Source organism: Schistocerca cancellata, chromosome 1 (genome assembly GCF_023864275.1).
Source record: "Schistocerca cancellata isolate TAMUIC-IGC-003103 chromosome 1, iqSchCanc2.1, whole genome shotgun sequence".
In the NCBI taxonomy this organism is placed as follows: domain Eukaryota; kingdom Metazoa; phylum Arthropoda; class Insecta; order Orthoptera; family Acrididae; genus Schistocerca; species Schistocerca cancellata.
Genome location: NC_064626.1, coordinates 637816781 through 637832739, shown reverse-complemented (window position 1 = coordinate 637832739; position 15959 = coordinate 637816781).

The following is a 15959-nucleotide window of genomic DNA, read 5'->3' as shown; positions in this document are numbered from 1 at the left end:
GCGAGATACATGGGATTGTATGCAAACATTTCTGCACCTGGCACTCAATTTCTGCCAAAATCGAGGTGACATGGACTACGTTACTGATCTTCGCTACAAGTGCACTTGTTTCTTTCCATTGCTGCGAGAGCATGTCTGTGTGATAGCGCGATGCTCCACACCCCTCCCTGTAACGCAACATTTCCTAAGCCGACATGTCTCGGAAATCTGTAGCGACCACATGCACCGTTGTCATTTGCTTTGCACTGAAATGTTTGTCGATACATATTCAGAGTTGAAGTGAAAAATAGTTGAAACTAGTAGACAAAAATTATTTCTATAGTAGGGTTTTGGTAGTATAAATGAAAACTGCCCATGGTTTCAGTGCATTTTTCATCTTCAAATCTATATTCAGTAAATATACTTAGCTGCAGCTGTGAAGTATTTCTTCACTTGAATTCGCATGATATTCACTTTCATACTTAAACAGTGATTTGGTTGTACCACAGTCTAACATATATGATGGTTGCCCAGAAAGTAATGCACCATTTTTTCTCAACCCTAAACAGTGCTACGAATGTAAAATGTTTCGTATGTCGTATTTAAGGTCTTCTGAGTGAGAGCACCAAGTTTTCGTCACTTTCGACAGATAGCGTAGCTGCAGGACAGCTTCCAAGTGGCGTCTGTAGGGGATGTACGTTACAAACAGCGTGCCTTCATTGAATTTCTCTCTGGAGAGAAAGAAACTGTGGGGAATAATCACAAACGCTTGTGCAAAGTCTATGGAGCATCTGATGTCGACAGAAGTACAGTTAGTCGCTGGGCACTGGCGGTGAGGTCATCATAAGGCGTTTCGGCGGGGTTCCACGATTTGCAGCGGTCGGGGAGACCATCCACGGCTGTCACACTTGACACACCTGGCCTAGTCCCCTTGAACTTCACTTGTTTGGACCATTAAAGGATATCACTTGCAGAAGACATTTTGAGGACGATGAGGAGGGATTTATACAGTGAAGCACTGGCTGCAGCACCAGGACAAGAATTTGTACCGACAGGGACACGCCCTTGTTTTGAGCTGGAGTAAGGTTGTAGAACGGGATGGAGATTACGTGGAAAAATAGGGTTTGTAGGTAAAACACCATTCTTTCGTGTGGGTAACTCTCATTATGTTCAGTAAAGAAATGTTGAAGAAAAGAAATGCGGTACATTACTTTCTGGGCAACTCTCATACATTCGTGATAGCCCCTGCTGCGAGAGTTGCTGCTACATAACACGCGGAGCGACATTCGAACCCAAACAGCTATGAGATGCAACACTTACACACTTATTAATATAATGGGATTCCTAATTTTTGTGTACTTGAAGGATAAATAATACACGCACTTGTAATAAGCGTAAGCATATCCCAGATATCTCTCCTGTTATTGACATTGTGATACTGTCACTGAAACTGCCTACCGGGAAAGCTTGATTGCCATATAATGTGTTTCACTGCCTGTGCGAGTCTGGGCGCTGATTTAATAGTAAACGAGTATAAATGACAAGATTCTGTTTATTGATTCTAAAATTATGGTTCTCGGCTTGAATCGTTTATTGTAACGTATTTCTGTTCATTTTGTCTTACATGGTATTCTGTGCCACAGATTTGATGAGAAGTAACACGAAACGCATCATGAGAAGTAAAATAATAAAATATTTTGCGACTAAGACAAGTATTAATCATGTGAGCATTTTTTGATCACGAACATATGTCAACAAACGACGGCATACCGGCAGATGACAAGGAAGAAGAAGTTAAGCTAAATCTAGGTCACATTTCACTGAGTCGTATTTTTCTGATTCCACCTATTAATTAAAAACATAAATCATTTTCAAAAGGTATTTATGTAACACACAAAGGGATGAGATGCAACCTAAATTTCGAATTCATCAATTCACTAGATTTTTTGACATACTCCCTTGCAAAGGGGCCATCCTACCTGAAATGTATGCTTTTAATGCAAACACTGGTTTAGATTCCTATAATTTACTACAAAGTTTTTTTTATAATGCAAAGTAGCTGTTAGTTTTGGGGAGCACTAGACTTGTAGTTGATACAGATAGTTGGAGGTATAATATTTTGAGGGCGCAATGATAGATCACAATGAAGGTTGTGTGAATTTTTAGGATATTCAAGATGTACTTCTAAAATATATCTTACATCGAAAAAATCAGGTATTACTTTCACATCAAACATTTGAAGTGTTTCTGGGGTAAGCAAAGCAAAATCGGAGGCAGGAAGGTGTTAGCATTTACCCACTACATAAACTGATGACGTCGAAGTAATTAATGTTAGACTTATCAATATTCTCAACATTGTCATATACCTATTCTTTGCTGAATGGTGTATGCGTAAGTGCTCAGTCAACGAAGTCAACCTCTAACATCCCTTGGAGTATTTTTTTTTATATCTTGAGTATTTTTGTATTGTGTATGGATCAAAATAGGAAAAAATGATTGATGTGACAAAAGTTAAAATACTAAATGTAAAAACATTGTACAATTAAATTTCTGAATATCCTTTGCCATAGAGTGTACGTAAATGTTCACATTCCAGTAAGTAAGCATCTAAGTTTCTTTGGAATGTTATCTGTTTATAGCAAATTTTAATCTACAGTACTTTTAGTTGCACCTTTATCCTTTTCCATTCAACCTGCAATACATTAGAAAGACGGAGATGAACTTTACTCCTGTTAACGCAGTACAGTATTTTTCATAAACAGAGAAAGTAATGAAATATACTGATGATAAGGCGATGCAGTACTTGACGTAAACATTAGTGGGATGAGGACAGAGATATAGTTGAAATTTACAAACAAGGCAGATGTAAGATACAAAATACTGGCAAGACAGTACAATATTTTTTTACAGCCATCGAGTGAAGCATTAAAGCAACAAAATTTACTTAAGCAGCTATGTTATTTCACATAAACATATGCATGTGTGTGTGTGTGTGTGTGTGTGTGTGTGTGTGTGTGTATTTCGTGTCGGCGCGAGCGTTTGTGATGGTGCCAAAAAATGCAGTTCGGGGACAGTGTTAAACATCATATGTTCAGACGAACCTTAATGGAACAAAATAAAAGAGTGGAAAGGTAATCTCAGGAGTACCCCTCAGGTTCAAAAAAAAAAAAAAAAATGGTTCAAATGGCTCTGAGCACTATGGGACTTAACTTCTAAGGTCATCAGTCCCCTAGAACTTAGAACTACTTAAACCTAACTAACCTAAGAACATCACACACATCCATGCCCGAGGCAGGATTCGAACCTGCGACCGTAGTGGTCGCGCGATTCCAGACTCCAGCGCCTTTAACCGCTTGGCCACCCCGGCCGGCAGTACCCCTCAGGCTACGTAAATACAGCGCAGTGCGCATGAACAGGAAGAAACTATTGAATGCTTATATTATTGACAACCTATCACTGGAAACAGTAACTGCTGTCAAATATCTAGGAGCAGCGATTCTGAATGTGCTAAAATGAAATAAGGACGTAAAATAAATTGAAGGAGAAACTAATACGAAATTTTTAGGGACCGAAGCTTAAGGAAATATAATTAAGCCCTGAAAGAAATCTCTTACAAATCACTTGTTCGACCATTTCTTGACTACTTACCAGGTAGTATTAATAGAAGAGATGCAGAAGGTCCGAAGAAGGACGACGTGCCATTCCCAGGATTGGTTAGTCAGTGCCATAGCATTGCGGAGGTATCAACTCCAATGGCACACACTGGAAGATAGGCATCGTGAATTGTGGGGAGTTTTAGTATTCAAAATCCGAGGGTACTTTCGGGACGAGATGGGAACGTATTACTTCCTCCCACATTCGTCATGCAACGTGACCTCAACGAGAGAATTGGAGAAATTTGATCTTTTATGGTTTACCGATTCTCGTCCTTCCCATGCATCATTCACCAACGGAAGATGGAAAGGGGAAACAGGCAATGCTACCAAAAGTATCCTCCACCACTTGTCGTAAGGTGGCTTTTGGGGTTGTAGATGTTCACGTAAATGTGCATAAAATTTATTAAAAACTTTTTGTGGCTGGTTTCAATCTGTCTAATAACAGGCACGGCGCTACAGTCTGGAAACGCGCAACCGCTACGGTCGCAGGTTCGAATCCTGCCTCGGGCATGAATGTGTGTGATGCCCTTAGGTTAGTTAGGTTTAAGTAGTTATAAGTTCTAGGGGACTGATGGCCTCAGGAGTTAAGTCCCATAGTACTCAGAGCCATTTGAACCATTTGAACAGGCACGGAATTTAAACGTGTCCTCCATAGATAAAATAACTCGGAAGACAATTGTTTTCATCATAGATAGGTGTTTTTATTTCCCATGATCGAAAACACCAAAAATAAGACATAGCGCTCTTTCTCGGAACGAGTAACGGCTGTCGTAGTTTTGTTTGTGCGTCCGTGTGCGTGCGTGTGCATGTGGGTGTGTTTTGGCACGATTTACGGTTTGTGTGTGTATGAGTATGTGTGTGAGTGTGTGTGTGTGTGTGTGAGAGAGAGAGTGTGTAGGGTGGTTTGGAGAGGTCGGGGGAGGTGGAGGAATGCTCTCGTTTTTCTTGGGACTTTTAGCAGTGCCGCTGACAAAATATAATGAGAAAATCTTTACTGTGGCGACGGCCAGTAGCAAGGAGACAGAGCGTGGGAGGTATAAAGTTAGTGTATTGGCCTTCAGGCTCAGGCCTCCGAGTTCTGCACATCAACGGCAGCGACGCCACCCCACACCAGCTCAGCTCTGTGGTCGGTGTCGTAAAACTGCAGCGGCGCGCAGCGACCATTTCCCGCTTATTTCCAGCAGATGTTCCATTAAATGTTGATATATTATAGTGCAATCCAACTAATTTCCGACACGGAATTTTTTCACCGTTGCACAATAACCACTTCACTGCAGATACTAAAATAAGCAACAAAAGAACAGAAATGTCGTTTCCAAACTGTTCGTAGTAATTAATAATGCGTTTACAGGGGGAAAACTGTGGCAATATCAAGGAGTAAATTGTACTTATTGGTGTACACGTGAAGAAAGGGGAGAATGTAAAACGAATAAAGAAATTATTTGTAAATATTATACAAAATAATACATTCAAAATCATAGAATACTGAAACAAACTATGGTCAGGCACATTTTTAGAGGGACCTAACTTCAAAAGATGAACTGTGCTGTCAGATTTGTCAATATCAAGGAGTGTACTGTGACTGAAGTGTATTTCTTCATTGGGTGATTGTTTATGGTGGTCTAAAAATAGATTGCTTCTCTATTTCCAGTATTTCCAGCAACGAAAATTCTATTTCTTGTGGTCGGAGAACTGTATTCGTACATCTGCTACATAACAGTATAGGGTTTTCTGATAATGCTGTGCAGTTGTCACCTTCTGTGATTTCTATTACGTCCAGTGACCACTGATCTACCTCTATTTACGAAATAGTATGAGCAACAAATTTTGCAACTGGCCTTCAATTACATTTTTATTCATTGGGGGTGTTTGTCTAGGCACTCAAACTACTACTTACCTCCTGTCTTCAAGATATAGCAGGTCGCTGCGTATTTCGTTTTATTTAAAATATTATCCATTTTGACTACAAAACAAAAATCGTACGACGTCCGAACAGGCCATGAAGCCCCAAAAGTACCGACCGGCCGCCGTGTCATCCTCAGCCGTTAAAGCGTCACCCGATGCAGACTGACATGTGATCAGCACATTGCTCTCCCGGCCGTTGTCAGTTTTCATGATTGATACCGACAGTTTTCCGTCAATTAGCTCTTCAGTTGGTTTCGCAAGGGCTGAGTAGACCCCGCTTGCCAACAGCATGCGGCAGATCTGGGTGGTGACCCAGCCAAGTGCTCACCAAGACCGACGGCGCTTAACTTCGGCTATCTGACGAGAACCGGTGTTACCACTGGGGCAAGGTAATTCCTTTGCCCACATATGTTTTGAGGCAATCGTCTTGGTTTATTATTCAGAGTATATACACAAATATGTTATGTTATCAAAGTTTATTTTCTTTACAAACTGAGACTAGAACTGCTGCTTTTGTTGTATTTTTTGTTATAAATGCTAATACTTCTTCGTGATTATTTTTAATTATACGTCTTTTCGCGTGCTATCAATATATCATACGTTACTCTGACAGTCGAATAATTTCCAGTGTTGTATTGTCTCTAATGGGAAACGAGGATTGTATGACTCTACTACGACATATGGACGTACGTGTCCACCAAAATACCGTTAGCGACCTGACATTATTCTAATAATAAACGCGGAAGGACTCGAAGTATTTCAGAACTCATTATTGTTAATTTTACCTTCTGGTTGTCTTGGATTTCACCTTAGGTGTGCACTGTCTGTTTCCCAGAAGCCGTATATTTTCTGTTGGGTGTGCTCGCCACTGTGTTATTACTCTCTATTACTTTTCAGACTGTTAAATAAGCGATCATAAACTTCACTCTCTCTCATACGTGAAATTATTTTTGTAAGCCCCACCCCCGTTCTCCGAGCACGAAAATCACTCTAGTACTTGAATTTCGATAGAGTTGACTATTATTAAATATTTATGTTCTGATCGAACCGTCCACGATTCTACTGCCCGTTCATGGTGCCCAGCCAGCAGTACACCCTTGGACTGTTCGATCAACAAATACTTCGCGAGAAACTGAAGAAGCATATTCATATTCTGAATTACAAACTTAACATTTAGGTTTTTAACTTGAGGTAAGCTTTGGTTTCAATTAACATGGTTTCTAACTTTTTTAAAAAAATTGTATTGCCTCCAGTTACTGGCAGAATATTTAACTAACACTATTTTTGTATACTAAATCCTACATTACTACAGACAAATTTCGTACAATTTTGAGAACTTTAACTGCAATGTTAGCATGAGATCTTTGTTTCAGACAAAACGTTTATTTAATCTGTCACAAATATTTTTATATATGTGGGAAAGCGTTCATAATTACTAAGTAGAAAAAAATTCTCTTTCACTTAACCTACAATCTTCACTTGGACTGTTATCTCCAAAGGACTGTTTAATTTTAAGGTACCACTTTCTTCTTACAATCACAAAAATTATCACTGTTACGCTGAGGCACGATCTGACCACTCTGTTCTAATCCCAAAACTATGCTTCTCTTCCAAAGATAAGCAAATGGCTATTGTTTCCTATACTTAACAGCAATGCCTATAAAATGCGTCTTCTGTCTGAAAGTTAGTCAGTTTTCGACGACGGCCAAAAACGTTTTCATGTAATCGTTAAACAAGTAAAGCAACAAAGCATTTTTCATTTTACAGAAATGTGTATTGTTGTGTATCTCTATAGCCTTCTCTTTTAGTAACTAGCGATGTTATTTCACTGATGATTGTGTTATCCGTTGGAGATCACAGCTTGACCCAGTTGTGGCCCATTCCACCATGTGTCACGCTCCTCACCTTTATTGCTCTGCGTGGATCCAGGGATGTCACCTAGATTAAAGAACTCTTTCGGAGGTACCGTCCTCATTCGGTTTGTGTATTTGACCAGTCTCTGCACAACAGTTGTATTTATTCCCAGATACAGTATTTCACTTCACTTTCATGAGGATTCCCTCAGGCTCTATTCTTACAAACTTATAGAGTGGTCGTCCTCAGACTGTGTACAGGGCTCCAGACACTTCGGTGCAAAAATGTTAGTATCTCAGAAGTGATTTGGGTGCACATTGTTTCTGCAATCATTTGGAATCACCACAAGAAATGCTTTCTTGAACGTAAAAGTAAATGCAAGGTCAGTCTGCGCTGTTGTCCACAACAGACACCTGTGCAAAGTCGTCTATATGTTGCAAGTCAGTCGTGTTCAGAAAAGTGTTCTGTGTAATTGTGAACACATTACGTCGGAGCTAAATGAGTTCGAACGTCTGGAAATTGTTGGTCCCTTAACCAAGACAGACAAAGTGTTTTGTGTTTCAAGAGGCACAGTAACGAAGATTTGTATCGCACAGAGACATAGCCCAAAACATTATTCGCTAGGTCACAATGCAGATGAAAGTGTGTTGAGTGATCGAGACAGACGATCACTGAAGAGGACTGTGACGAAAAGTTAGACAGTGACTTTTGCAAATGTCGTTGTAGAACTGCATGTTGCGCTCGTGAATCCTGTCAGTATCACACTAACACTAAGGGAACGCAATAAGTAGGGAATTGCTGGGAGGGCTGGAATTCCAAAACCACTCTTCAGCGATGCAAAAGCCCGTAAACAAAAAACGAGGAGCCGAAGCCTTAAAACCTGGGTTATGGAGAAATGGAAGACTGTGATTTGGTCGGATAAGTCTTGACTCACACTATTTCGGACTTCTGTTCCAGTTTATGTCACAGGAGTAAAACATGGCGAGGATTCGGTGATTATTTGGGCAGCCACATCGTGATATTCCGTGGGAAACATTGTTACTCTGCAAAGCCGCACTACTGCCAAAGATAACGTAACCATTCTGGCTGATGAGATCCATCCCATGGTAGAACGTCTCCAGTGGCAATGATGTGTTCCAACACGCGACAGAGCCCCTATGCACACAGCTCGCATACCAGGATTGGCTTTGTGAGCACGAGGATGAGTGTTCACTTCTACCTTGGACACGAGGGTCACCAGGCCTCAATATTGTTGAGCCTTTGTGGTCTACTTTGGGAAAAGGTTGCGTGATTAGTCTGCGCCTCCATTATCATCACCTGAACTTAATACTATTTTGCACCTACATTTATCTAATCTGAGAGGAATTAAAGCTCTTTGGAATGGCAGCGGAGTTCCGATAAGGAATTAGGCACGGAAGTGTATTGTATTTTTGGCGTATTCGTTTTTTGTTTGGACCCCGTAAGTGGGCCATCTTTCTTGACAACTGAACCATGCGGCCACGTTCTGTACACAAGCAGTTTCAACACGGCATCCATTAAAACCATTGCCTATTTCCTTTTCGTGAAGCACCATAAAATTAGACAGTTTTGTGACACTTCTAGCGCTTTTAGTAACATGTCCTTATACAAATATGTACTGTGACATTTAATTTTCACATATAAAGAAGTTTATCACCATTACTCTTTGATTTTAATGCCAATAAAGGATTTCGACCACTATCTAAGATTACGGTCCTTTTAGTTTCTGTATAGGACAATCTTGTTTTGCGTAAACCGGTTGACTGCCGTATTCTTTGCAGGTGTGGCGTGTCGTAAATTGGTCAGACTATCAGGACTGTGAAAGACCGGTGTACTGAGCATTAGCGTCACACACGCTTACAACAGTCGAGCAAATACGAGTATACAATTGCTGAACATTGTCTTCACATCGTCATTCCATGGAGTGTAGAAACACGGTTTTAATGCATGCATTTCCAGTTATTGCGATTACGCTAGTAAGGAAGCAGCTGAAATTAAATTAGCCAGAAATAGATCTTCTCGTTTAAAGTCCGCGTAGAATCCTGCTCTCTATCTTGCGAGAAGACCGAAGGACAGAGGTAACGCCACTTCACCCGTTGGTTATTAATATTAACTGACGATAACTTCTAACGTCGATCATTTCGGATTGTGTGTTTGCAGTGTGTGCGGGCTTGCGTGTGCATGTATGCGTGTGTGTGTGTGTGTGTGTGTGTGTGTGTGTGTGTACTGTGCATTAGTGTCAAACACGCTCACAACAGCCGAGCTAATCTGCTGTTGCTTTCCGGTATTGTTTTGCAAACCGAAGTTTTAAATTCCTTTATACATCGCTTACTTGCTGCAGTTTTGCCTCGAAAATTAAAGGGTGTGCATCTCTCAAAATATTTACGGTTATCGACAACGTCACACATGTGCATTGCAGTAAGCTATTTGAATATCGTATGTGCCGTGGAAAATCAGATCTCATATTTGTCGCAATGTTTGTGGGATTTTTCCGATTTTCTTAAAATCCGAATTATTGTAGGCTTCTGCTCATTGACACAAAACAAGAATAAAAAAAGTAGCTAAACTCCATCAAGAAAGGTAATTTAATCAAATTTTTGCATACTTATTTAACCATTTGTTGAGTGGAACTGTCTGACAAAAGAGAAGATCACAGCAATCAGATTTACTACATTTGTCCTCTAAGTCAGGTAATTAATTCAAGCTGTTAGAGACTTACAATATTAGTGGTATGAGAAAACCGAAGTCATGACACATTTAGTACAATATTCTGTCATCTGTGTGTTATATTTGGAAGCTAAGTTACATTACGAATTATAACTTTGTCTTACATACTAAACCTTGCAGAAGATTTGTTTTCTAGAATTTTAGTCACCACACTTCTTTTAACCGGTATGTTACTTCTGTAATCTATGGGAGTAATTTTTTTATCTTTTCAGTGCTGAAAGAAGTTGGTGTAAAATTGACCTCTTATATGGCACACTACGATCTGCGCATATAACTTATCTAAAACAACTGCTTTCACATAGTCAGCTCTTCGAATTTATCTGCAGTACCACAAAGTTTCTAAGAAATTTACAAATACGTTTTCCGATCTGCTAACAAAATTACTCAGTGACCAACTCAAGTCTTGTGGATGTACTACTAGTATTCATGACTGTTGCTAGTATTATGCCAGAAGACACGCAATACTATTGCCAATACTACGAAAGAAGACACCGCCAACAGAGCTGTCTGTTGAATGTTGATCCGAATTACTACATTTAAAAATGAAATCCTACAGCACGCAGTTGTCGCAAAGTAATACCTTAGTCACGAAGTTTACCAGTTAAAATGATAGACGTCAACAATACCGAAAGTAATCTAGTATATCGAATAATAGAGGCAGTGCAGAAGCTTTCCCACTTAAATCAGACGACCATCACGTTATGCGTGAAAGCACATTGAGGCATGAAAGGAAAGTAGATACTCTGGCAAAGGAAACGGTGTAGCCTGGTTCAGTGAAACATGATAAAGCACCAACAAATGCTCGTTTCAAGTTTTAGGAAAAAAATCGTCTCCGTAATAAACCCAAGGCTGTGATTAAGTGGAACTTTCAGATGTAAGACATACGTAAATTTTAGCTCTTTATAAAGGTTCAAATGAAGCTGAGTTCTAATATACTTGGGCAGCATTCCTCTTAGAGATCTCCCAAAAGACCTAAAATGTAAAGATCACATAAAGCTAATTGTAGGAAAAGAGACGACTGTGTCAGAGTCTTTCGAGGAATCTTGAGGATATGTAATTTACCCATGAATGTAGTGACTTACGAATGACTCGCTCATCTAATTCTTATTACTTGGCTGCGTGGGAACATTAGGAAGTGGGTAGAATATAAGAACAGATAACTGTAATCAATTACTTACGATGTATTTCTTTCTCTCCTTAAATCAGATTTGCAGGCTTTTCAGGCTCGTCATCAAGTATGGCCTGTCGAAGTTACATGCTTATTTTCGTAGCGTGAGCTTGGGAACTGGCTTGCTGACAGTATGGCCTGTCTAGTTGTTCAGCCTACCTGACAACTTTCATTTTCACTGCCTCTTCGCCATATAATCAATAAATGCTATTTTAAATCCTCCAGCACCAGTACATGCTGTACAGCTTACGTATATTACAACATTATTTGCTGTTTGTAGGTACAATTAATAGAAATGATGTAGAAGCTATAAATATACAGGTTTTACTTGTTTTGCAATGAATTCATATAGTTTTACAGAGATTCTGATTTAACTCCATGAGTAGGCGACACCAGAGAGGCATTGTGCAACACGAAGAAATTTACTACCAAAGTTCCGAGACAGTATGTTACGAGAAGAACCAGGCTAATAATTTTTTCCTCTCATATATATCTGTTGAAATGACTGGAAAATCAGCGAAATTACAGCTAATATTTACGCTTCCTCCCACGTAGCAATTTCGAACTGTACTACAGAGGGAGACCGTGATGTTGGTACCACAAGTAGCCTACACCTCTACAAACACCGGAAGGCCGTTTATTCAGAGTTAATGAGTAAGTTACTTATATTTTATAATAAATTATCGAAATGATGTGGAACAAGTCAATTTACGTGATATGTATACATGTTTAGTGTTAACAATAATGAACACAGAACGCAGACACCACTATTCTTCACAAATTGTGATGGATAATTAATTATGAATTTCATTAGTAAATATATCTACCGTGATGGTGCAGTTGAAAGGCCTAACTCCTTGAAGAAATTACTATATGACGACAGTGAGTGGACTCCACAAATTATTCTTATTGCTCGCTTTAGTACAAACAGTAATTTCTCTCTGCTAAATAATATGCTCCTTCCAGTTCAAGTTTCCATCAACATATACACCCAAACATTTGGAGCATTTTATTCTATTTACGGACTTCTCTTCGTGTTATACATCAATTGCTGGTATGTCCCTATTCGTAGTACAGAACTGAATACAGTGTATTTTCTCAGAGTTTAGGGAGAGTCCATTTTCAGAGAACCACTTCATAATTGTCATCATTAACAATCTCTTCTGATAGTTCTTTAAAGGAGATTTATTAAAGCCCTATCATCCTTTGCAAAAAGCACCAGTTTTGCTTGTTGACTATAAAGTTAAAGGTCCACTCCTACTCCTTATATTCCACTCCTACTCCTTCTGTATGTGAATGACCCACCACATATACGAAATATGATCAAATAGTAACAGGAATTTTTGTTTTTCTTAAGGAATCTTTATTTATTTATCAACTTCAGTTTTTTCCCTTTCAAAGTAATCATCCCTAGATACATTACACTTGTGCCAGCACTTGTGGAACTCACTTTTCGTTATGGTGTTCATCTTCTTCGGCGATTCTGTTTTTATCTCATCAATGGTGGGTGGAAAATTGACATTTCTTCACTGTTCTCTTCAGCCTCACGAACAGAAACAAAATCGCAAGTGGCAATGTCCGGCAAATACAATGGATGAGGCAACGTAACGATTTTGATTTTTGCCAAAAATTCACGATTAAACATTGAGATGTGACCATGAGGGTTATTGTGAAGCAATTTCCACTAGTGGTTTTGCCACAATTCTGGTCGTTTCCTTCGGAGTGCTTTACACCAATGGGGCATGGCTCCCAAGTAGTATTCCTTACTGACAGTAAGGCAGGAACTCAAGATGCTCTATCCGACTGTAATCGAAGAAACAGTCAGAAGAACCTTCACATGAAATCGAACTTGTCGAATTTTTTTCGATCTTGATTCCTCAGGCCTTTCCCATTGGGACGATTGGGCCTTGGTTTCGACATCACACCCGTACATCTATGTTTCGTCAACAGTTATAACCCTCTCTAGAAGTTCTACATCGTTGTCCACTTCATTCTGCAATTCCTGAGTGATGTCTACGTTTATGGGCGAAATTTAACAATTTCATAACAAACTTTATTGTTAGACGTTTCATGCCAAGACATCCGAAAAAATTGCTTTGAATGAGCCGAAGGATGTGTCGACGTCATCAGTAACCTCTCTGATGGTGATGGCAGTTTTCCAGAATCATTTTCTTTACTTCTTCCACATTATCAAATAAATGGTTCAAATGGCTCTGGGCACTATGGGACTTAACCTTTGAGGTCATCAGTCCCCTAGAACTTAGAACCACTTAAACCTAAGTAACCTAAAGACGTCGCACACATCCATGACCGAGGCAGGATTCGAACCTGCAACCGTAGCGGTCGTGTGGTTCCAGACTGTAGCGCCCAGAACCACTAGGCCACTTCGGCTGGCTCTTCCACATTATCGTCAGTAATCGATGTGCTAGGGCGCCCAAGGCGATCGTCGTCTTCAGCGTCTTTTCGACCCTCTTTGAAACGTTTATACCAATGCTAAACTCTTGTCATAGTAATAGTAGAAGCCACAACGTTCCGGACGCGCTGCTACACTTCTTTCTATTTTTGGAGCAAAATTTAATGCAAATTTTTAACCCATCTTTTTAAAAAGTAAAAATTCTTCGAGCACTGGGAAACACGTATAACCTTTTATATTGTCAACAATATACTAAATACACAAAACAGCTAACAATGCAAACATATGTTAGGAACATGTTTAGCATCAAGATAAAACAAATTGAAAATCGGATGTACAAAGAACGCTAAATTAAAAAATTTCCCGTACTTATTGCTAACACCTCGTATAAGGGTAGGAGTGGAACCGAAATTGAACCCTGTGGACTCCGTTTGTAATTTCTTCCTGTTCAATAAAATATTTCACCTTGCAATATTGTTTGAATTTTGCTGCATAACGTTTTCCATCAATTATATTAATCGTTTAGTATGTCCTTCTCAGTCAAATGCCTTGGAAAGATCACAAAAATACCACGTGGCGATATTTTATTGTTTAGAGCTTGCAATATTTGGTGGCTGAATGTATGAATGGCATTCTCATTCGAGCAGCTCTTCTCTAATCCAAACTATGATATGCTAAGCAAATTGTTTCTATTTATATGTCAGTCTACCCTTGACTACATTTCTCTACAGAGCATAGAAACAATTTTCCACTTCAAACGAGCACTTATATACAGCTAATAAGTTTCCTTTAATTTACGTCTATATACAGCATCTCATAGCGGTTGTTCACTGAATATGATAAAGGAAAAAATTTGAAAAAAAGTAAACTTTTTCGTAAGTTCTTTTTATCTCTTACACTGCGCCTAGAGAGCTAATTCCGCTTGTACGAACTTTGGCTAACAGGTGACGGGACGGTAAACACGAAGACCAGAGGGGCTACCGGGAAAGCGACCCCGCCAGAGCAAATAGAAGAAGGGCGTGGTGCCGACGACGGCAGCCTGCCAGGAAACGCGACACGGCGGCCCTTCCGCGCAGAGGGCGCTCCCTTAATTGTAGACCGCCGGCGTCCTTCCACTGCCGCTTAATTAACGTCAACAGCCACTTGTCGTACTTCGCCAACGAGACGCTTCGTGTAAGACGATCTATTTATAAAGCGCGCCTGCCGCCTTGCTAATGGAGGTGTCAGCACCGGCGATGTATTCATATTGTCCTGCCTCGTGACTTCTGCTCTGAAGTTTGCTCTCCAAGCGGGACAATGTAGGTCATACTATTAACACCCAAAAGCTGCGTTTCAGATTACGGCAGGTGGGGCAAATGGAAGGAGAAACTTTTCGGCTACTAAGATGACGATGGTAACACAGATACGTAGCTTCTGATGGTTCGGTAAATATCTCGGAGTAGCATAACACATGATGCGTGGAATACTGTAAATTCTTTTACACGTCCTCAGGAGTATTTGACTGAAGTCGGCAAACTAGTGTAGTATTGTGTGAAGCTATTAAATACTGCTGTGAGCAATTTATGGGCAGTAGGAATTTATCCAAAATCAATGAAGTTTAACCAACGAACAGCTAAATTCAAACGTGGCAGTCAGTTAACTTATAACTAATTAAAGTGGTTGAAAAGGAATTCAGCTTATCTTATGCCACTTCACGCTAGAAAGAAAATCGAAACACTGGTTGGAAGGTTACTACCTTTTCAAGACTTTTATCCATTGTGGATGTGGAACACTGCGACTGTGGTGTGAAAAGGTTTTCAGAAATTACTGCAACCAGTCGCCTTTTATGTAGATGTATTTTATTTAACCATGACCGGTTTCGAGCTGCCTAGCAACTCATCATCAGATGGTATATACATTTAGTGCTTTTTTGTACCCATTGTGTGGGTGGTTGAGTATCTGTGGCTAAACAGAAACGAGAACAAATAATCGCTACATGTGGTACAGTAACACGAAATATTTACAGAATAATTTATGTTTAACGTATAAGAGCAAATAATCACTACATGTGGTACAGTTACATGAAATATTTACAGTTTAATTTACGTTTTGAGGTGTTACTTACAGATAAATCTTTCTGCAGGTATATATATCTCTTTTAGGACGTATTTTTGAAACCATTGTGTCTTGTTTTTCACAATTACACAAGTTAAAACTTTCACTAGATGTATATTACTTTTATGAGGCACTGTTGGAAACA